The following is a 24,785-nucleotide window of genomic DNA, read 5'->3' as shown; positions in this document are numbered from 1 at the left end:
TATATATATATATATATATATATATATATATATATATATATATGTGTGTGTGTGTGTGTGTGTGTGTGTGTGTGTGTATATATATGAAGTCATGCAAAACATATTTCTATATTAGCCATGTTTCAAGAAAGAGCAAGAAAAATGAAGTAAATAATATGCTTCAATTTGCACTTAGATTTTATCAATTCTCTCTCTGGAGGTGGGTAGCATTTTTATGAAGCATCTCTGAAGGGCGAAATATTGTGTTGAGTGCTGTGGTAAATACAATAGTAAAGAAATTTATTTCCTACCAGCCTTTATTGAGCTTAAAATTTATTCAAAGAGAAAAGATATATGTCCATATAAAGGTACCTCTTTGTCTGCCTTTGGAAGTCCACACCATGCTAGTTAGGCTTCTCCTCCTGCCCCTGTATGTCCTCTCTACTCCTGTCACTTTTTCTCCTTTCCAAATAACTTCCTCATGTTTGTTTTATTTGGCTCTGAATCTATTATAAGTTCAAACTGATGTGAATAAGTACACAGTCATTCACAGGTCTTCAGGAGTAACCACAAGTCATTGTGTTTCCCTCATGTCTATGTCACTAACATCAAAACAATGAATATCCGTTCTACCTCCATCCCACAAAATCCCAGTTTCCTTTCAGATCAATGATGAATGGCAGTGTGTCCAAGAGGCAGCTGAAATTAACATGGCAACATTTACAAAGGGAAAAGGACTCTCTATATGTTTATAAAATTTCAGCAGTGTTTGGATTAGGGCTTCATCGGCATTAAAAAAATTTTTTTTTGAAAGTTAAACTTGGCCAACAAAAAAGAAATAGTAGTATGTCATCACATTCAAAGGCAGATTTTGGTCCTGAACTTTGGCAAAAAGCAAAACACTTGATAGGCCTCAGTTATAATCTAAACACTGTATTCTGACCATTTGGGGAATGAAATTAATTGCTTTTGCAGATCTAGTCTTCTTGGGAAACAGGTTACAGCTGGGGTACAAAACACTTTGTTTAAAGCCAAAAGAAAAAACTTGTGCAAATGAAGCTGTTACAAAGAAGCAAATTTCAGCAAGCGTAAATACACAGGAAACAACTGTGAAAATGGGGCTTCTTTACTGTCCTTGTTCAAAGAGAATTTCTGACTTCCAAGTGGAAGCAGTCATCCCTTATGATGGGTAATCGTTTTTCCAATCTAACTTTTGCAAGATTAAAACATAGCTCTTACATTTACCCCTTCCTTTGTATTTCAATGACCATCTGATCAAATTAATCTATCAAAAATATTTATTATGCACTTAGTGTGTGCCAGGTACTGTACTAATTGCAGAGGAAACGAATAAAAACAATGTGTCTGCCCCTAAGAAGCTTCTCTTCCAGTGGAGCCAATACAACTATTTTGAGGCAATGTAGTAGAGTGGATAGAACCCTGAACTTGGAGTTAGGAAAACCATGAATCCCATCTTTGGGTATTTATTAACTGTATGACCCTGGGCAAGTCATTAACCTTTTGGGTCTTAGTTTCCTCAACTAAAGAATGAGGGAGGTTGTCTTAGTGAATTCTAAAGCTCCTTCTAACTCTAAATATATGTTGATTCATTTCCTTTTATCTGGACTACTGCAATAGCTTTCTCACTACTTGACCCTCATTCCATTCCATGGCTGCCCCAAATTAATCATCCTAACACATAGCCATGAACATGCCACTATCCTATTCAAAAGCCTCCAGTACCTCCCTGTTGCCAATGAAAAGGATAAACTTTAAATTCCTTAACTTGACCTTCAAGGACTCCATAATCTACTGTTCCAAACTTAGCTCTTACAGCTTTTCTATGTAGTGGATGCAGGGGGATCTTGTTCAAGGACCCAGAAAAGACTGGGTTCAATTCAGTGAGTCAATAAGCATTTATTAAATGCCTACTATGTGCCAAGCACTGTTAAACACTAAGGATGCAATTACAAAAAAAAAAAAAATGCAGTCCCTGCCCTCAAGGGGCTTATAGTTTGACAGGAAAAGATAAAACACAAAAGGAAATTGAAAAATAGAGGGGGTACAAAGGGAGGAGGTACCTGATATGTAGGCATGGTGGAGAAATCAGTTAGAGTCCCAAAGTAGTGCAGCTTGGTGAGAACAGAAGAGGGGTCTGAGCTGGACTCTCTCTGTTAATTTGGAGTTCATGGTCCCATCCTCCAATCAGAGAAGCAGAGGGTGATGATGAAGTGGAGTGCCAAGGCTGATGAGATCTTACAGGATGATGAGGTTATCCCAATAATGAAGTTCCTGGGGTGCAGTGAAGAATGCCTGGCTTGGAACATTATTAGCTGTGTATCCCCTTGGGTATGACTCAATCTCTCTGGGATTCAGTTTCTTCATAGGTAAAATCAAATTCAATTGCAAATATGTCATCATCTTCCTGATGTCATGGTCCTCTTCAAGAACGAAGGACAAACCACAACCATACAAGGTAAAAAAACACTACTGACCTTGTAGGGTTGTTGTGAGAAAAGTAATTTGTAAATTTTAAGACTTTTCTCTTATTTTCATAAGAAATAAAAAAAAAAACCAAGTAATCAGTTTCCACTTCCTAATAAAGTCACTGATAGACTGACATCTGGAGGAGTCAAGATGGTGAAGGACCTTAGATAATACTTTGTTGAGTGATCTGGGGTAGTTTATGGGAGAACATGATAACTGTCTTCAAGTTTCTGAAGTGCTACCATAAAGAAGAAGGGTTAGAATTATTGACTTTAGTCCTGGGGAATCAATATAGAAGCAATGGATGGAGGTTGCATAAAATCAAGTTTACATATCTTGTAAAGGGGAAGAAAACCTGACATTTTAACAGCTTTCCAAAAGTGGAATAGAATGCCTTGAGAAATAGTGGGTTTTCCCTTCCTAGAACTCAAGCCAAAGCTTAAATTGTAATGATGATAATAGCATTTAAATAGTTCACCTTACTGGATTATTGTGAGTTTCAAATGAGTTCATACATGTAGACCAGTTTGCAAACTAAGATGCTATATAAATACTAATAATAATGATGGCAATTATTATTATTATTTTCTTGTTACACCAGATCCATACAGAGTAGGTGCAAGCTTAGAGGGGAAGGCTCTAGAAGCATCACCAACTCCTTACTGAATATTTCTTTCTTTTTTTTTTGGAGGGGGGAAGGGCAGGGAAATTGGGGTTAAGTGACTTGCCCAAGGTCACATGACTAGTTAAGTGTTAAGTGTCTGAGGCTGGATTTAAACTCAGGTTCTCCTGACTCCAGGGACGGTTCTCTATCCACTGCACCACCTAGTAACCCCTTTACTTAATATTTCCAATGAGAGAAATGATTGTTAATAACCTGTCAGTCATATCAGGGGGGATCCAGGGTTTTTTCCCTTTCTATTTCCTCATTCAAAACCTAGTCTTTAAAGGACATTCTTGACCAAAGAATTTGACCCACCCAGACCATCTTATCTAGGTGGAATTCTTATCAAACCACTTCCCCCACATTGCTCTACTCAGGTAAGACTAGGTGAAGAATAGGTCTCTGTAGTGCCAATGCAATATTCATAGCACTGATGGTGACTACGAATATGCCAGCATAGTTTAATTGCAAAATATAACAGACTCTCCATATAGAAAACAGAAGCAAAGTATTTATTCAGACACCAGAAGCCAAATCCCCAAACTGGAAAACCAAATTCATCATAGAAACAAAGAAATCTATACACAATAACACTTCAGAGACCAACACCATCCCAAAGCCTTCCCACAAACACTCACAATATAACTGTCTGTTTGCTTGTGTCCTCTCTCTCTCCCAGCTCTAACTACTCTGACTCCCAGTTTTCTCCCATCTTTGCTCCACCCTTCCTACTCTACCTGTTCAGCAAACTCCTCCCACCACAGGTTCCATGTGATTACATCAGTCTATTAAGGGGCAGGGAAGTTCTTCAAATTCCTTTAGGCCTATTAATGGGCCAGGAAGATCTTCAAATTCTCATTACCATTAAAGTCTCTTTACCTAGATTGCCCTAAGCAGGTGTGGTCTGGGGGTAGATGAGTCTCATTGTCCAAGAATGACATTATCAGAGTCATATCCCCCAACCCTTATTAAAATAAGGCCACATCTCATAATATTTAATCTTTCTTTAACTGTTAACCAATCAGAGTTGATTTCCACATGTTGGGCACAGCCATTCTCTAAGTGTATTTAAATGTTCAGCCACCCCCAAGGTTCATCTTTGGTTTCCTAAAGGGCCACTGACCACAATTTATCAACTACTTGCTAGCCATAATTAATAAATTGATTATTAATTACCCAGAAACATATCTTTTAGACTTTTCATTCATCACACAAATTAAATGTCCCAGAAACATCTGAACTCAACATGTATAAAACTGAACTCTGTAGTTTTCCCTTTAAATATATCCTTTAACAAAATTGACTATTCTTGTCTGAGGCACCATGGTTCTTCTCATTTCCCAAGTTTGTCATTTCAGCATCATCTCTGACTCTTCACTAGCACACACCAAATTGCCCATAAATTGCCAAATCTTGCTGCTCTTGTATCTGACCCCTTCTTCTAACACACTTTAGGCCCTCATTACGTCTTGCCCAGGTCATTGCAACAGCTTGCTAATTGCCCTCTCTACCTAAAATCTTTTCCCACTCTAGTCCATCCTACACACTGCTGCCAACATAATTTTCCTATCACTTCTCTGCTCAGCAAACTCCAGTCAATCCCCATTTCCTCTGGAATAAAATATAATTTCCTGTTTAGCTTTTAAAGCACTTCACAGGCTAGCTGCATCTGGCTTGGGCTCCCAGCATAATTGTACAGTACTGCCCCTCCTTCGTGATATGGCCATACTGTCCTCTCTTACTAACACAAAACATTCTACGTCTCATCTTTAATGCCTTTACATGATCATCCTGCTGGTGACTAGCATGCACACTGCTTCCTCATCCTCACCTCAGAGAATATCTTGCCTGTCCTGACTGTACAATCTCTAGCTCCTTCCCAACACTAGCAAGCACTTTGTTTTTAATGACTTTACTTGTACTTCCATATGTATGTGTGTATGTATATGTAATTAGTTCATTGTATTGTCATGTTCAGTCATTTTTTAGTTGTGTCCTATTCTTTGTGACCCCATTTGGAGTTTTCTTGGCAAAGATACTAAAGTGGTTTGCCATTTACTTCTCCAACCCATTTTACAGATGAGGAAACTGAGGCATATGGGTTTGTGACTTGCCCAGGGTTATACAGCTAGTAAGTATCTCAGGCCAGATCTGGACTATGGTCCTCCTGACTCCAGGGCTGGCACTATATCTACTGCCTCATCTAACTGCCCCAATATAGTATATATGTTATATAGCACATACAGTAGAACCTCGGTTTACGAATTTAATTCATTCTGAGATTCTGTTGGTCATGCGATTTGTTCATATTGCTAAGTGAATTTTCCCATAGGAAATAAAGTTGGATGATTGGTACTGCATCCCCAAAAATATTCATATAAAATAATTATTTATAATTTTAAGTAAGTTTTTTTGTCCTCAATGCACCTGAAATACAATAGCAATGATTAGTACATAATATAAACCAAAAATAAAACAAATTAACCTGCACTTTACCTTTGAGAAGGGTTGTGGCTGGTGTGAGGGAGAGGAGAGGGAGGAGGAGGAGGAAGGGTTATTGCTTGGAAGGACAATCTCCTTCCATGTAAACACTGGGGATTTCAATGCTGGGAGTGTTCTCTCTTATGCTCCTTTCACTGAAAGTAAAATGAACATTACTGCCTTCACTTTTTTTTTTCATTTTTTAGAATCACTTTTATGTTTTGACTCACTGATTCTTTTTTCTTTACGCTCACTTCTGATTAGGAATCTCTCTAACGACACTTGTTTTTGACGTTTTCTCAGAATGTCATGGAAATGTGACATTGCATTATCGTTAAAAAACATTTGTGACTTTCATTGCTACAACCATATTTGGATGATGTTTTTCAACAAAATTTTGCACTTTTCCCACATCTGATAAACCTCCCTAATCTCACTTGACGTGAGGGATTCCTCCAACCTCTCAACCTCCTCCTCAGATAAGATCCCCTCCGCAACCTCTCACTGCCTGTCATGCACATCCATCAGCTCATCTATCAGCTCCTGGCTATGTTCCTCCACCAGCTCTTGAATGTCTTTAACATCCACCTCCAGTCCCATTGTTTTTCTCAGAGACATGATTTCATCGACAACTGGTTCCTTTTCAGTCACACGTATACCGTGTTTATGCTTCTCAATGATTTCTTTTTTTCATTTCCAACTTAATGGTCTCCTTCTTTGCACTTTCCTTTTCAATCTTCTTCATTCGGGCCACTCTTCCGAATATTGTCATAAATCACAGTCACTACTATGCACTTTTGGGAAAATCAGTACTGTACGTATGAGAACACACATGAATGCACTTGTAATGGTACTGTTAAGAAACAATGATGCTGTCTTCACAAAGGGTCAACGCCAAATGATGCTGATTAGGAGGTATACCAAACTGAGGTTCCTTTGTTTGATATATGAAAGCAAAAAAAAAAATGCCCTAGTTAAGTGTCATCCCTTCACGAGCCACTCAAGTCCAAACATGATGTTTGTACTGCAAATTTTTGTTCATCCTGAAAGATAAATTTTTTGAAAAAATTTTCATCATCCAGCCAAGCATATGTAAACCAGGTTACTCATAAACTGAGGTTCTACTGTATATTACTATTATTAGTTCATTGTGTTGTTATACATATATGAAAGTATTACATGTTATATAATATATTTTAGTATATACTGTGATATAAATAATACATATTTTTATAGTAATTTTTAATGTATTTGTATATGTACTTATCTCCCCTAATAAAATGTCAGCTCATTGTACGTAGGGATTGTTTCTTTCTTTGTTATTATATCTCTAACATCTGTAGTTCACAAGCCCCTACTCATATGCTTCCATTAATAATTAGCCAGTAGTCCTAATTCTTAGTAAAGGCATTTACTAAGGTGATACGTCAAGAAGATTAGCTACAAAACATCCCCTATTAAACCTAGGGCACATTTTCCTACAAGTATATACAGATTCCATGGAGAAAGAGCAGATCCAAACTTATAGTAAAACTGTAGTGATTCACACATGTAGAGAACATGTGATCGAGGCAATTCTCTCTTGTGGATGCCTCATATGCTTCCCCCTGGACAAAATGTCTCTTCTGAATGGTTTGTTCACTGAAATTCTAAGGTCTACTCTTCCCCACAGCTTGACTTTCCATTTCCGGCACTAGATCTCAAGAGAGGGTCCATAGTTGGCTCCCTTTTTTGATACCAACTCTTGGAATTTTCTTCTCCCTTCAAGTAACTATCTCTTTGCATCTACCTATACCTGCTAAGACTGTGTATTTTAGCTCCCTGTTGGATGCAGTATCCATGGAGCTCCACTTCATAGTGACTATGTTTATGGGGAGAGGGTATAGGAAAGTCCACTCTTCCCTAATGATTATCTTGCAGGGGCTGGGTTCATCCAACTGTCTTTTTAAAAATTGCCTTTTAAAAGATCACCAGGGGCCACCCAATTGTATTGCTCTGATTCACACAGAGAAATATGTTTACATCTCAGAAAAGAATCTGGGCATAAATGCTTCATTATAATTAGTTTAGCTTCTCATTAACTTTGTGTGATTTTTTCCTGAGTTTTTAGGCTGGTGTTGATCAAAGGTCCCCTATATTTTCTTTGACCTTTAAGGGCACCCACAATTCACATTAATCAGTCCTTTGTGTTAAGACATTGAATCCCTATGAAATGCCAATTTATTTGGAAATGGAGTAACACCATTAAACAATCGTCAATCATTAGGATGCCCTTGCATTAGTGGATCTCAGTACTCAACCAGTTTCCCAACCCATGACTAAGAGATTAGGCACAAGACAGGGACTTTTTAAGGGAAGAGGATATCAAGAAAAACCCTACTCACTGGGTCTTTCCTGGAAGGACTTTGCTAGAAAACATCATGAAAGCTTCCATGGGGGGGTGGGGGTGGGGAGAGGGGGTGTTAGGAGTGAGAAAAAAGAAAGAGGGTAGAAAGGGATCAGATTAGAAGGGATACTCAACTTTTGACTACTGTATTACAGGAACTTTGTAGAAGCAAGAGTAAAAATCTTAATTAAAACATAAATTTAAAAAGTATTCACTAAGATTTGTGCACATGTTTAGTGGAAAGAAACCTGGACTGAAACATAAGACCTGAATCCTAGTCTTGATTTTTCCACTTAGCTGTGTGACTTTAGTAGAGTAATTTGACCTTTCTGGTCTTCCCATTTCATTGTTTCTAAAATAGAGTAATATACAAGGATGTTCTGGTATATGTTTAAGAACCAGATCTCTGAAAGGCAGGACATATTTTAAAATTTAATCTGCATTATTAACATTTGGTCCATCACTTTCCTGAAGTCTGGAAATCAACAAAAAACTAAATCAAGCCCCAATTTGTAGCAATTGCCTATTTCCAAGGGGAAAATGCTTAAGCTGAAAGCTTCACAATGGGGCTCTCTGGAACTGGTAGGGGTTGGCTTTTGCATAAACATGATTTGCATTAGCCACTCCATGGGGTCATTGTAAGGTTCAAATAATCTCCTTCTAAACTCTAAAGTGCTATATAGATAGAAGTACTTGAAGCAAGATTGAAGCCTGGTTTTTCTATCTCTGAGCTCACTTTCCATTGTGTCATGAATCCCAGTCATAAGAGACTGGTTCACAACCAGTAATTCAATGAAAGTTACATAAATCAGAAAGAACTGATTAAAAATAACTGGCATTTATGTTGTACTTTCAATTTCAGAAAGCACTTTAAAGGCATTATCTCCTTTCTGCTGTTATTATAAGCCCCATTTGATTGATAAGGAAACTGAGGCTCAAAATGTTTATGTGCCTTGCCCAAGGAGACATAGTCAATACCTGCTAAAGGCAGCATTTAGTCCCAGGCCTTCCTGATTCCAGATCTCCTACATTATTACTCATGATGCAACACTGTTCTTGGTCTGCTGACATCCCTGATGATCTTTTTCTTCTGGATCTATAAATTTGATTTCCAGGTTAGGAGAAGGAAAAAAGCAAATATGCACATACATATGTGTGTCTTTATGTGAGATCATAATAATAATAGGATTAATATAGCACTTTAAGGTTTACAAAGTGCTTTACAAATATTATGTCATTGCATACTAACAACTGCCTAGGGAGGTAGGTGTTATTTTGTTCACTTGTTTCAGTTGTGTTTGACTCTTTGTGACCCCATTTGGGGTTTTCTTGGCAAAGATATTGGAATGCTTTCCTATTTCCTTCTCCAGCTGATTTTACAGATGAGGAAACTGAGGCAAACAGGTTTAAGTAACTTGCTCAGAGTCACATAACTAGTCAGTATCTGAGGGTGGATTTGAATTCGGGTCTTCCTGATTCCACATCCAGTACCATAACCCTGAATTTAATCCTAAAAAGTTCCTAGATTGTGAATCAGGCTGATTGGGTCATCTGATAGCTCTCCCCACCATGCTTAAGATTTCCAAACCATTGGGATGCCTTCTGTGATGCCTTTCCTAGAATTTCCTCTTCTTCACACATTCTATGTGAAGTAGGTTTTGCTCCTGGCTTCGGAAAATCTAGGAGGTTACAGGGTTTTATTTTATTTTTTTAATCTGATGAATTACAGCTGAAATTTCTCCCTTAAGTAGTTTGGCAAGACACTTCTTTCTTCCTTTCTTCCTTCTTTGCTTTTTGGAGTGGGGAAGGTAGGGCAGTTGGGGTTAAGTGACTTGCCCAAGGTCACATGGCTAGTTTTTGTGTTAAGTGTCTGAGGCTGGATTTGAACTCAGGTCCTCCTGACTCCAGAGGCGGTGTTCTATTCACTGCTCCACCTAGCCGTCCCAAGACATAACTTTCAAAGGAAACCTTTTAGAGTCTTTGCAAAGAATACTTTTCACAGAAATTCTGAGTGTTGAGATAGTTTGTTACTCTTTATACAAGTGGACAGCAATTGAAACCTGAAATACTGAAAGTCCTGGGAAGACCATGAGCCTATTTTTATTATCAAAAACCACTGTCTACCCACAGCACCTAGACTGATTCCAAAGCCAACTCTCTATTCTCTACATTGCACTGCCTCTAAGATACTGAAATAATTCCTCAAATAATGGTACAAGAATAAGGCACGATGACCTTAAAGGCAAAGGAGATAAACTTTGTAAAGCATTTTGCACACTTCAAAGCCCTATGTAGATATTAGCTTTTATTTGGTCTTCTATGACCTCAAAAGCCTCGGAAAGCTAGACCTCTAACTTCTCCAGCTTTATGGCTTTTGACAGGCCATTAAACCATCTCTTTCCTCCACTATGAAATTAGGGCACTGGACTAGAGATCTCCAGGGTCCCTTTCTACATGAAAACCCTGTGATTCTGCTTCTAAATGACCTCTCTCTTGCCTTTTTCTCACCTACACTGCTTGGGAAGAAGGGCCTGCCTTGCTTTTTCTATTTGAATCTTCATGGCTCAGTACAGTACTTTGTACATAGTACATTTCAGTTACTTATTCATCTGTTAAGATGCAGGGGTGAAAGAAAGAAGAGATTGATAGGACTGGAATAAATGAGCTTCAAGACTCTCCAGCTCCACCATTTTGTTATTATTTTCTTTAGGACTTTAGGACATTTGACCAGATTCTAAACTCTGGAATGTAGAACCTGGTAGTATGAAGTATTTATTTTCTTAAGATCAGAGAAATGGTTAGTGAGAAGAGAGGGAGGAAAGTTGCTTTCTTCTGAGGGAAAGAATATTAAAATAGTGGGAACATTTTCAGGAAACCATTGGATGCTATAGCCTTAAGTGGGGTAAGTTTCTAATACAGTAATACTACTTAGAATGATCTGTGTATACAGCCAACTGAGAGCCAGTGAGCTGGAGGAGGAGGAGGAGGAGGAGGAAGATAAAAAGGAAGAGGAGAAAGAGGGAAAGGAGAGGAGGGAAACACAAACACAAAAGTCAGAAACACAGAAGTCATGGCAAAAATATGGCACTGTTATTGCAATCAGATTTAGATTTACCATATGACTGCTTTCTATTTAAATTGATTATATCATTGTTTCCTTCTCTAGTCTTCTGTTTTACTCATTAAGGCTTTCTTTCTTTGTAACTATCGTCCACAAAAAATGGAAGAGGAGGGCTGTGGGATGTTATCTGGTATAGTAATCTTAGATGAAAATGACTTGTAAGCCAAGTAGAGACAGCATGTTATTAAAATGCTTAAGGGGAAAATGTCTTTTCAAGACTGACTACAGAGAAAGAGATGATCCGGGATGGAGAGGCCTTTCTCAGAGGAACTCAGTTATGTTCATGAATCAGATTTTTACCTAAGGAACACTACTTTAGAGCCAGTCATAGGAGGGATTTTGGGGGGAAGAGATAGGTTTTCTGCTCAATTTGATGTTTCATACCAACCACTACTCAGAAGCCCTAAATATACAAAATAATTTTTCCTTTTAATGGTGACTATACTCACACAAAAAAACCTAGGTTAATTATGAGAATGGAATGAGTATGGAAGGCATGACAGGTCATATATTAAATTTTCAGTTACACTGGGAGATTGTGTCTACATTAAGTTCACCTCAGACGTTAACATTTGTATTAGCCCAATGATACAAGATGCCCTTTACAAAACACGGAATTGGATGTATGTAGTCCGTGCCCAAGAATAGTTGCGTTCTACTTAAGAGAGATCATCTTTTGAACTTAATTTAAAAATTTGATATTTATTAAACGCCTCTTACATGCAGGGCACTGTCCTTAGTGCCAAGGTATAAAATCAAAGACCAAATCTCTGTGTAATGCAACAGAAAGAGCACTGGCTTCAGAATCATAGACCTGTGTTCAAATGCTGCTTTTGATATTAACTACCTATGTTATCTTTTTTTTTTTTGAGTAATCAGGGTTAAGTGATTTTCCCAGGATCACACAGCTAGTAAGTGCTAAGTGTTTGAAGCTGGATTTGAACTCAGGTCCTCCTGACTCCAGGGTCAATGTTCTATGTACTGCACCACCTAACTGGCCCTACTTATGTAATCTTGACCAACTCATATAACCTCCTTTGGCCTCCACTTCCTCATTTGTAAAGAAGAGAGGATTGGGTTAGATGGCCCCTAAGGTTTCTTCCCTATCTCAATCCATGATTTTATGATTTTCATTCCTACTTGGGGAGATAAAACAAGTATACACATAGAATGTTGCTGTTTATTCATTTCAGTTGTATTTGACTCTTCGTGATTTCATTTCAGGTTTTCTTGGCAAAGATACTGGAGTAATTGCCATTTCCTTCTCCAGCTCACCTTACAGTTGAAGAAACTGAGGCAAACAGGGTGATTTGCCCAGGGTCACACAGCTAGTAAGTATCTGAGGCCAGATTTGAATTCTGGAACATAAGTCTTCCTGACTCAAAGTTGGGCACTCTATCCACTGTACCACTTATAAACAAAATAACACCACATAACTTTAGGAGGGAGCAGTTATTGGGCAGCTAAGTGGCACAGGGATAGAACACTGGCCCTGGGGTCAGGAAGACCTGAGTTGAAATTTGGCCTCAGATACTTAACTAGCTGTGAGACCCTGGCCAAGTCACTTAACCCTAATTGTCTCAAAAATTTTTTAAAGGAGCAATTATTAACAGGTTGGTAAATAAGGAAACCCTCATATAAGAAGTGGCTCCTGAGCAGTGCTCTAAAAGAAGGTAGGGATTTTATGAGGCAAAGTTGACCGAGAGAGGCTGTTTTGATAGTTTAGAAAAGAGCCGATGAGGTTCTGAGCTAGGTAGAGGCTGTGTGAGTGGGTTAAGTCTGAGAAAAGTTATTAAGTAGAATTGAGAAGACTAAGCAATGATTTAAGGGTTGGGAACAGGATAAGGGAAGGGAAAAAATCATCAAATAGGATTTCAATGCTGTGAATCTTTTCATAAATTCTCTCCTTAAAAGAAAAAAGTATAAATATTTCTTCCAGGAGCAAAGCCTAATTCATCTATGCTTTTAGCTTCTGTCAATGTCATCCTATTACATTATCCCTTATATTATCAGAGAAAGGTAGAATAATGTATTGGGATTGTTTTTTTTTTTTTAAAGAGCCATTGAAATAAAAGTTTCCCAGTGCCATATGGAAAACACAGTTTTCCTGGTTCACATCAAGGAAGCAGACAACTGATTAATACACTAATTGCAGGCATTCTCTTTATTGGTCTGTGCTATAAAAATTCTGTAGGTATGGGCCAAAATTTAAAATTGCAGGTTGGATCGTATATATAAACTCCTGGCATCGTGTCAGCTTCATGAATCAAATGTGGGCCATTCGGAAAGTAATGTGAACCCTCTTTACTTTGTTTACTCAGGAATATTTTATGGGATGACAAAGGACATCTAGAATACTGTCCTTTCCCATTCCTTGGCTAGTGGGAGGGAGGGTGAGTTGGAGTTCTCATGACCAGTACAAGAATGACAGCCCTGACTGGAGCCAGACATACAAGGAGCAGATGTGCAAATTTCCACCCAGAGATGCCGCAAGAGCATTTCACTTCTGACCGGCATTACCCTTAGAATGGGGCTTTCCTGAGTGAAGATGGCCAGCAGTGCAAAACGAATGGGAATTTTTCCTTCTACATGTTGAGAGAAAGTAGACCACATGATGGGGTAGATGTAGAGCAACTTTCCTTATTCTTAAATGAAAAAAAAAAAGGATTGTTTTCCAACTGAAGTGGGATTTGAACATCTGGAAATATTTTGGGAAGTAAATTGCTTCTTGACTGAAATAGTCAATGGTAAATCTTTGGCTAAGGGAATATTTCAGAGTGACTTAAAAATGAACTCCTGGCAGTCTCTGAACTATAATGTTCCACTATGAGCTCAGCATAACTGTTATATTTCAGGAGTTATTTTGCTTGAAACTATTTAAAAATTGCTGTGCATGGCAGGAGGTCAGGATCAACTACATACGGCCATCCTTCCAGTTCTTCAGAACTGAGTGATCAATTGGCATTTAAATGTGAAACTATGTGAAATCTAAGAGGGCACAGGAACAATTAATTACATACTGGGTCACATTCTCATCCTACATGACTCTGGGAAGTATGAGAAAGGGATCTGGTACACTTACTCCAGTAGATCCTGTGGGAATTCGTGGAGTTACATGGGTGTGGTAGCTTACTGACTATTTTCACTCATTTCTGTGGAAAAAAACCCTGAGTAATTTAGGAAATGCTCAGTGTAGTAGAAAGTCAGCTGGAAAACTGGATTTGAATTCCAGATCCAGTGTATAACTGGGCAAGACCCTTAACTTCTCTGAATCACAGCTTGTTCATCCCTAAAATGAGGATGTGTCCTTTCACAGAGTTGCTTAAGTGAGAGTCATGATCACTCAAAAGAACTTGACCTAACTCTACACACACACACACACACATACACACACACACACACACAATAAGTGGACAAAAATATCTCTTTTCCAGTTTATAATATGGAGTTGAATGGACAGTCTATACAGCTTGTTCATCTGTGTGTGTGTGTGTGTGTGTGTGTGTGTGTGTGTGTGTGTAAGGATGTGAGTGTATATGTATCTTGGATACATTCTGAAAATAGACAATGAAATGGAAGCAGGATTGAATAGAAGAGATCAGGCTGGATTACTTTCAGGAAATGTAAAATTCCTTTAATGACCTCCGGCTATTCCCTGAAACAAAGACCCATCTTTTTAGTATCAGGCTTATGAATGATGTTGTTTGACTACAAGTGCTGGAATATAGTAGTCACCGAAGAACAGAAGATGAGGATTGGCAATGGAGAGATGCCTGGTGAGTGGGAGTTATACAGGAGAAATGGTGTCAAGGGAATTGGGAGAAAAAAAGATGTGCCAGTAATATAGTGAGAATGAGAGATAAGGGATGAGTAGTATTAATACTCATGGTAAAGAGAATGTGAGGAAGGCTCCCAGCATGTTACACTCTTCTCCATGGCAAACTCAATAGCATTACTCAAGGTGGGCAGCCATAGATTGGTTTCACTCTGCATCGCTGGAGGAACTGCCTATGACTATTAGAGATCCAGTGTATTATTGGATTGTTATAAGAAAAGCATTTTGTAAATCTTAAAGCACCAGGTACATAGGGGTTCTTTTTCTTTGGATGAGAAAATAAGAAATACCAGTTGTTTTGGTTCAGTTCCATTCAACATGCATTTATTAACCACTTAATGCTGTATTTGACACTTTAGAGAGGGTAGTTCAAAGGTGAATAAGACATAGTCCCAGAAGGAAGAATAAGACCTTTTCTAAATAAACATCATTCAATGCAGTATGTGATTAGGGATTTGAGAGGCACAGGCACCAGAAGGTCCTACTTATATACTGCTCAATAAAGTACTTTCCTCATAACAAAGCAATAAATGAAGTGGTGCATATCACAATAGGAAAGGCACTGGATTTAAAGCTAAAGGACCTTGGCTCTGTCACTACCAATATGGTCTTACAAAAGTGGCTCCCCTTTTCTGGGTCTCAGCTCCTTCATCCTAGAGCTGAAGTAGGCATGCTACCTGGTCTCTGAAGTCCTTTCCAGATGTGTATTCTGTGATGGTATTCCTATTTGACACAGTTGAAGGCAAGATTCAAGAGTTAAGTGGTCATATCATAGCTAGTAAGTGTCCAGCCTCATATTAGAGCTATGCCTTCTAACTAGAAGCCATTTCTACAACACTCCATTACTATGGATACACAGAAAAATGAGAAAGTACTTTTAGAGCTGAAATCACAGAGGAGGTGATATTTTATCTGGGGCTTGAAGGATGATTAGGGATTTAATTCAAGAAAACGGGGAATGTTGAAAGAAGAATGAATGATACGAGCAAAGATATGGACATGGGAGACAAAGCAAGTTGGGAATACCAACAGGGTATACCAGAAATCCAGAGAGAATTATGAAAAAGATCAGATGGAAAGCGCAGCAACACCCTTCTAACTTGGTGTGGAGTGTTCCTTCTGTGTTCTGCTGTAGGCACTGGAATCCTGAGAAGGAAACTTGGGCTTGGAAGAGGTTAGAAACTCTATAGCACAACTTGCAAAATAAATTACAAACCTTCCATGGAAAAACCAAATATGGCTTCATTTCTCATCTCTCTTCTGAGAAAAGGATACAGATCACTAGTGAGTCAGTAAGTTAGGTTGTAGGACCAGATCAAATGTTCTTGGTAGACATTTGATCATTGTTCAAAAGTAGGGCAGCCTAAGTGAGATTGCTGTGGTCTTGAAAAATTTCTATGTTCCCAGGCCACTGGATAGAGTTTGAGGGGATCGAATTCTAAAGGTAGAAAATCTCAGAAAGGTGCTTCTGGTGACTGAAAGAGTTATAGAAGCACACTTCTGTGCTTTCTGTGATAAGGCAAAGGAAAGATGAAGAGTTCAGCAGCTAGGCAAATTCTCAGTTGTCAGCCAAGGGGAGTTGAGTTTAGAGTGATGTGACATATGTAGTGTTGCGAGGTACAAGGAAAGCAGGGGTCAGGGCTTGGGAGCACAGCTTCACTAAAATGTAAGCTTCTTGAAGGTAGGGAATATTTTTGCTTTCTATCTCTGTATCCTTGGTGTCTTACACATAGTCAATGCTTGTTGGATTGTAGGAAATCATTTAAATTTGGCCCTTTACTTTATTCAACTCCTCTTCTATTCTCTCTCATCCCCTCAAGGCATTTTCAACACTCAAGCAACACTCGGACCACCTTTTCTCAGGTGTCGTTCTCTATTCCTTATTTAAGCACTCTGGAGGCAGCTGAATTTACTGAAAGCCTGGCTATCAGCTTGGGGAACCAAGGACGTATGAGAGACACAGATGTGGGCACCATACGCAAGTACAAGATGTTTAATGCCACATGAGAACAGTACCAAGAATTTGTGTCCTAACCACAAATGAGGTTGAAAATTACAGCTGAGAAATGACGAGACTGGAATTAGGAAATCTGAGGAGTTACGTTTCTCAGACACTTCATGGAAGCAGTTTCTTTCCTGCTCTGCATGTGTTTCCTCTGACGCCCTCACTGAATCCTGAAGGCTTGAAGAAGCTATGGAATTGTGGTCATAAGCAGAGTTCCCAACTTGTGTAAAGTTTAGGTATGACGTGAAACGAATGTGATCTTTGAGTATCCAAATTCCTTTTTAAGGCCTCCAGGAAAAAGATGAGGCGCACAGGCAGTGAATCTGACTGCACTACTTTGTCACCTGGAATTTTGTGACGGCATGTGTCAGGGAATAAAAGACAATTACTTCCTTTCCTGAGCTGTATTGGCTCAGAATTCATCAACTTAGAAGCAGAGTGTGTATTGTTTTCCCTTAAATGCATTTCCTTACTTTTGTGTTGTAGTAAAGACTATCAAGATTCACTGATTCAGGGGCAGCCAGGTGGCACAGTGAATAGAGCACCAGCCCTGGAGTCAGGAGGACCTGAGTTCAAATTCAGTTTCAGAGACTTGACACTTACTAGCAGTGTGATCTTGGGCAAGTTACTTAACCCCAGTTGCCTTGCCTTCCCCTCTCCAAAAAAGGGGGAAAAAAGATTCACTGATTCGTAGGATGTTCAAAATAGAAGTTTAATTTTTTTTCCCCTATCATTCTCCCGTACTCTGCTACAATCAGACTATATCTGATTTTTAGTATTCAGCTCTCTATGGTACATTTTAGAAAGGACATAAATATACTGGAAATCCAAGTTGGTGAGCATTCAGAACAGGGCAATCAGGGCTGGAGTCAGGTCATATGAGTGTCAGTTAATATTTAGCCTGAAGAAGAGAAGATTTGAGTGGTAAGACTGATAGGATGGCTTTCTTCTAGTATTCAAAGCGCTGTCACTTGGAGGAGAAATCCAAATTCATAAGTTGGGTGCAAAGGGTAGAAGTAGAATTTGGTCAATAAAAGGAAAACCTCCCAGTTATTTGAATAACAGAGCTGTTCAAAAGTGGAATGGGCTGTCTTGGGACACAGAAGTTTCCTCTTCAATGAAGGTTTTCAAATGGAGGTCACATGACTGTTGACAATATTGAAGAAAGAATTATTGCTTAGATGCGTCATGGACTAGTTGGCCTGTGAGGTACCATAAAACTCTTATACTCTGTGATTCTGTGAATGATGAAGGTGTGATTTTGTATCCAGCCCTCAGGGGTCCTTAGGAAGAGGCATAGAAACTGTGCCAAATGCAACTGTGATTATCCAGATCAATATTCACGGCAAAAGAACAGGAAAAATGTCATTATGTACCCCCCAAAATATATATATTTTAAATGTTCAAAAGATTCAACTCCAATACTAATTCCTAGAGGAATTATTTGATACTTCTCTATCCATTCATCCCTATTTTTTATTATTAAACTGATTTTCTATCAATTAAAAAAATCTTCTATTCCCATGGCATTTCAGGTTGGGTTTTCATTTGTTTGTTTCTAATTTTTTTTCTAGTATAGAACTTAGTTTAAAACAACAACAACAACAAATCTTCTCTCTGGTTCCTGTTATTTACTCCTTCAAAGTCTTAGAATTGGGTAGACATGGCTTTCTGTATAGAAACTATATTGCCTCCCCCCCCCCCCCCATAAGTTATTATACTTACTTAGGGGATCATTGATCCTACTCTTCACCATGGGTTCTACTAATCTTTTGGGATAAAAAAGATAGACACACCCATCTAGATTTCCTGCTATGACCTCTGGAGACTTTCTTATGGATAGGAGTGGTCACATAGCATAAAGCTATGCATTTGCAGCAATAATTCCACAAATTTCACCTCTGAGTTTGTTCATTCATCCATTCAATCATTCATTCATTCATTCTTTTTAATTTCTTCCCTCCTTTTTGATTTCATATAGTCCTAGAAATATATTTCTATGTAGTTGGCAAGTTTGGTTTAGAATGACCTTGGTCTAGAATGAGCCCTTCTTATGGGTGGGAGTGGCCACTTGGCATGAATCTATTCATTTGCAGCAATAATTGCACAGATTTCATCTCTAAGTCCCTTCCTTCCTTCCTTCCTTCCTTCCTTCCTTCCTTCCTTCCTTCCTTCCTTCCTTCCTTCCTTCCTTCCTTCCTTCCTTCTTTCCTTCCTTCCTTCCTTCCTTCTTTCCTTCCTTCCTTTTTTCCTTATGTCATATAATCCTGGAAATATATTTCTTTTTTTTTAATTTTTTGGTCTTTATTAATTTGTTTACTTTTAGTTTACAAGATTCAGTTCCACAATTCCTTGAGTTTCAAATTTTCTCTCCCTCCCCCACCCCCCATGGCAGCATACAATCAAGTATAGGATCTGCAAATACTTTCACATTAGACATTAGTCAAGTTATAAAGGATTGTATCAGATGGAATGAACGATGGGAAAGAGGAAACAAAACCAAACAAGAAAAAGAGCAGGTAGTTTGCTTCAATCTAGATTCAAACTCAGTTTTTTCTCTGGGTGTAGACATCTCTCTCCATCATGAGACTTTTGGGGTTGACTTATAAGCCTGAATTGCTGAGAAGAATCCAGTCTATCAAAATTGGTCATCACACATACATTGTGTCTGTAATTGTGTACAAATTCTGGAAATATATTTCTAACTAGTTGACAAGTTTGGCCTAGAATATCCCTTATGACTACCATCTAACCAGAACTTGCCTTCTTTGCTATTCTCAGCAACATTATCATTGTTGATTTATTCATTATGTTCTAGCTATGGGGATGGGGGGGTACGGTGAGGTTGAGATGGGAGAAGGTGAACTATACTATCACCAGCTCTTGGCCCTCTACCAAAAAGGTCTCAGAAAAGGAGTCAGAGAGGAGTCACGAGACTAGATGGAGTCAGTATCTTCCTGGTAATCATGGTGCTATACAGTAATGATTCAAAGCTAGTTTTGTTTCTTAAATGGAAGCTTCCTTACCCATTCTGAAATGAAATCGATGGCTATCAGATTTGACCAAGAGTTTGAAAGGGTACAGTTTTGCCTATAAACCACACAGGAAGCTAAGTAGCAAGGCAACAGAATCTCCAGCAAGAAAGAAAATAGTATTTGGTAGGCTCTTACATGTGACCTGAATAAATGTAAAGAAGTGGGGAGGAGAGAGAGAGAAGGTTCATGTAGGACTTTGGGTCTCTTTTCTAGTGGATGGGTCATAAGTTGCCTTGATGTTTCTCTGACTTACTCTCTTAAAGACAGACCAAGTAAGGGTATACTTTGATATCACTGTTCTGTTGTCCTGAGCTAATGCTCTGCCTCATTTTGTGCTTCTACCCATCTCTGTCACTCTTTATTTTATTGACTCTCTCTGTCTTTGTCCTGTCTCTTTCTATATACCTTTGTCTCTATGACATATATACACACACACAACCAGCCCTTTCCCTTTTCTTCTCTTCCCCTTCTTTTCACCTTTCTGTTTGGGGTTTGAGATTAGCAGGTCAAGTAATCTTAAATCAAATAATATCAATAGAGTCTGAGGAAAAGCATTGATTCCATCTTACTTACAGAAATTGTAAATGCAGCCAAATATTTAGGATTTTTTAATATGATATATTCCCAAATTCTATTTCATTTTTGGGTACATTTACTTGTATGCATTTAGCTAAACGATTTCCAAAAATCCATCTATTTGTTAATCCTTATGATACCCTTTTCAATTGCAAAGGCAGGAGATTCTGTTTTGAGGATTAAAATGTAACCCACCACACCATTTGATTGTTCAAATGTTCAAAATCCCAGCAATTCCTAGATGGTGTGTGGGGATAAGCTTTTTGAAGAAGAAAAATCACTACTTCTCATAAATGGTATTCTTAGAGACTCCAATGTTAGGAACTATACTGTTGGTTTTGAGTGATAGACATAAGCTGGTACTAAGCAAATATATACAGTTAAATTACTTTTACAAGCAGAAAATATAACCTCAAAGACAGATACTTGAGCATTTCTATGAGAATTGTGGAATCACAGAGTTTCAGATTTATTGGGGACCTCAAGGGCCACGTCCAACTTCTTCATGTTATGGTTGACAAAACTAAAGTTTAACTAGCAATGAAGTGACTCGCTCAAGGTCAGACAGGCAGTGAATGGTGGGGGTCAGCACTTGGGAGTCATCTATATAGAAAATAAGCTTTCCAGTCTTCTTGTGCTTAACTCTCCCTGTCCCCATACACAGGCATTCTATAATACAGGTACATTGGCCTATTTCTTGCCCACAGAATTCAGTACTCCATCTCTGCCCTCTGTGACTTGTCTGTATTGGCTGTCTCTTATGCCTGGAATGTTCTTTCTCCCTGCCTCTCCTCTTTTAGTTTTTCTGGCAACCCTGAAGTCTTAGATCAAGTGCCACCTTCTGCAAGAGACCTTTCTCAGTCCTTCCAGCTTCTAATGCCTTACTTCCTAAGCTTTTCTCCCATTTACTCATAGATCTTTCATTTGCACATATATTTCATATGTATCTAGTTTTTTATATGTTGAATGTAAAATGTCCCCCAGATGAATGTAAGCTCCTTGAGATGCTCTTTGGGAGTGTTTTTAGCCTTCTTTGTTTCCCCAGCACTTAGTGCAGTGCCAGACAAACGGTAAACCCCTCAAACACTTTTTGATTGATTGAATTGATGAAAAATTATCAACAGTTGAAAACCCACAGAGGGCAAGAGATGGACAGTAAGCCAGTAAGCAAACTGAGAGAGGGTATATAGGCAGAAGGCAAAACAGCAGAGAGCAAGTGTCAGGAAAGCCCAGGAAAGAGAGAGTGCGAAGAGGAAGGGGAAGGTCAGAGGTGTCAAAAGATGCAGAAAAGTCAAGAAGAATGGACTGAGGATTTCAAAATGAAAAGGTCCTTGCTAACCTTGGAGAGAACAGTTTCAGTCACAAGATGGGGTCTAAAGCTGGGTGATAAGGGGATGAGAAGTGAATGTGAGATAAGAAAGGGCAGATAATGAGATAATGTGGGCTTTTTCAAGCAGTTTTGTCTTGAAAAGGAGGAAATATAGACAATGATAGTTTGAAGGGATGGCAGAATAAAGTACAGGATTTTTTTAAACATGAAAAAACCTAGGTATGTTGTTGAACTGCAGGGAAGTTACTAGTACTTAAGGAGAGATTGAAGATGGAGAGAATGGAGGTGATCCAAGGAAGAAGATCCTAGAGATAATAAAAAAGGAGATCAAGCACACTATCCCTCGTTATTGGTGGGAATAATGTCCAAAATAGAATTAAGTTTTTGTTAAGTCATTTTTCAGTTGTGTCTGACTCTCTGTGACACCATTTGGGGTTTTCTTGGCAGAGATACTGGAGTGGTTTGCCATTTCCTTCTCCAATTCATTTTACAGATGAGGAAACTGAGGCAAACAGGGTTAAGTGACTTGTCCAGGGTGACACAGCTAGTAAGTGTCTGAGGCCAGATTTGAACTCAGGAATAGGAGTCTTCCTGACTTCAGGTAAGATATCCATCCATTGTGCCACCTAGCTGCACTGCCCGCCCCCCAACCCCCCCCCCCCCGCTCCAATAGGATTAATGATAGCTAATTGGAAACCCTAGCTTTTTATTTGCTGTTGTTACAAGTTTATATTTTTTAAAATAATGGCCAGAGTGGACAGATTGTACCCATCCTTAGCAATCTTTTTTAAAAAAGAATATTAATCCCCCCATTATGTGTGAAACCCCTTCTTTTGAAGGACCAAATTGTATTTTAGGCAAGCCGAGATATTATTAGCTATTTTGCTCTCATCATGGAGATGTACAGTCAAAGAGAACAGGGTCTTGAATCTTCCCCCTTCTTGCATGAATGGTTCCATCTTTGAACTCCTCCATTTTGGTGTCAATTGAACAGTTGTGCTTTTCCACCCTATGTTTATGGTTTTATTCCTTCCTCAGTTCTTCTGCAATGCTAGCCTTAGAGCAAAACAAAGTTGCCTTGCCCTCTTCCCCCCTGAAGCCAGTGGCCAATTTGTAAGCCTTAGTTTTGCTTCCAAGCATTGGACCGATTGCTCTCCATTTTTTTCTTCCTAGAATGTTGTTTGTATTCAGAGTTTACTTGGCCAAGAGAGCAAAGTTATCAATCATCTGATGCCTCCCTGCCATGGTTTGTAATTACAGTAAAGCTTCTCCATCTGATTTGTATCCCAATTTTGGGAACTGTGGTCCTTTTACCATGACAGTTTATTTAAAGAATGGAAAATTGGAATCCTTAAGAATAAAATAGCTAAAATTTGTACTAGGGATGAACTTCAGGATGCTTTTCCTACTTCTTTCCTAGCATCATAGGGAACAATGTGAACAGAAAGGATGGCCTAACACAGGAATGGGGAACCTGTGGCTTCAAGGCTGCATTGTAGCCTTCCAGGTCCTCAAGTGAGGCCCTTTGACTGAATTCAGACTTCATAGAACAAATACCCTTAATGAAAGGATTTGGTGTGTAAATCTTGGACTCAGTCAAAAGGCCACACCCAAGGATCTAGAAGGCTACATGTGAGCTTGAGGCCCCAAGTTCCCCACCCCTGGCCTAACACCATATGAAGTTCTCATGCCTTATGAGAATGTCAGCTAGATCTCCAGTCTCCCCATATCAGACAGATCTTCAATCAGCAGGTGAGACTGAATTATAAAAGGACCCAACCTCACAGGGAAGCAGATATCTCTGCAACTTTCCCTGCTCACAGTGTTCCACAGGAGCCCAGAGCCTAAGAATGAGCACACAGGCCTGCCCCGTTACCACATGGGTCCTCAAAACCACTGCTTTGTGTAGCAATGGGAGATCAAGCAGGACCCTGCTTCCTGGATCATTGACAGGAATCTCCTCCTGGATGCCCAACTTTATCCAAATGTTTGTTCCTAAATCCACTGACCTTTAGTTTTTCCTTTTCCTACAGTTCTCTGAGTGATCGAGTTCCTTTGTCATCCTAAGGATGCTGACATCATCTAGGTACTTCCCCACATTCCTGTTCTGAGGATTCTGAGCGCTGGCTGTGTATTTTCAGAGCTGTTGGAGATAACTATCATTGAGGAATGCTGCTATATTTGAAAAAAAATTTTTTTAAAGAGTTGGAGAAGGAAATAGCAAACTTCTTCAGTATCTTTGTTAAGAAAACCCCAAACAGGGTTACAGAGAGTCTGACATGACTGGAATGACCGAACAGCAACAATGGTATGAAAGCTTCAAAAGGGGCAGTAGTCCCTGCCATGAGTGACTAATTTTTTTTAAACTAACTTCTATATCTGTAAATTGAGGAGTCATATCTCCTCCCTTTGTTATGTTTCAGTGTTTTCTCTTCCTATGATGCCCTGGGTGCTACATACATAAATATATATGTATAAATAAAATAGGACAATAGCACAGCACTGTATATTTTTGAAATTATGCTAACATGATGAAATCTGGAGAAGGGACACATGAAGTGAACATTTGTAGGAAAACCAATGGAGGGAGCTCACTGGAGTACATAATAGCCCACCTGGGGAGGAAGAGAAATTCACAATACAGATCCAAGTATGGCTCCAAGGTGTATCATGTCAGTCATTATCTGGATACCTGCTAGATTCTGGAATAATAAGTAATAATAATTGCTTGCATTCATGTGGAGCTTTAAGCTGTCCATAGTTTACAAAGTACTTTATATATGATAACTCATTTGAAACTCACAACACACACATATACACATATGGAGATTGTTTTTATTCCGGGATTACCATGATTGACAGAGGAAAATGTCAACTAAGTGATCT

The sequence above is a fragment of the Petaurus breviceps genome, unplaced genomic scaffold (assembly GCF_028583685.1).
Source record: "Petaurus breviceps papuanus isolate PSGF00001 unplaced genomic scaffold, PetGlider_PUasm1.0 174, whole genome shotgun sequence".
NCBI classification, from domain to species: domain Eukaryota; kingdom Metazoa; phylum Chordata; class Mammalia; order Diprotodontia; family Petauridae; genus Petaurus; species Petaurus breviceps.
Note: the sequence above shows the minus strand (reverse complement) of the source record.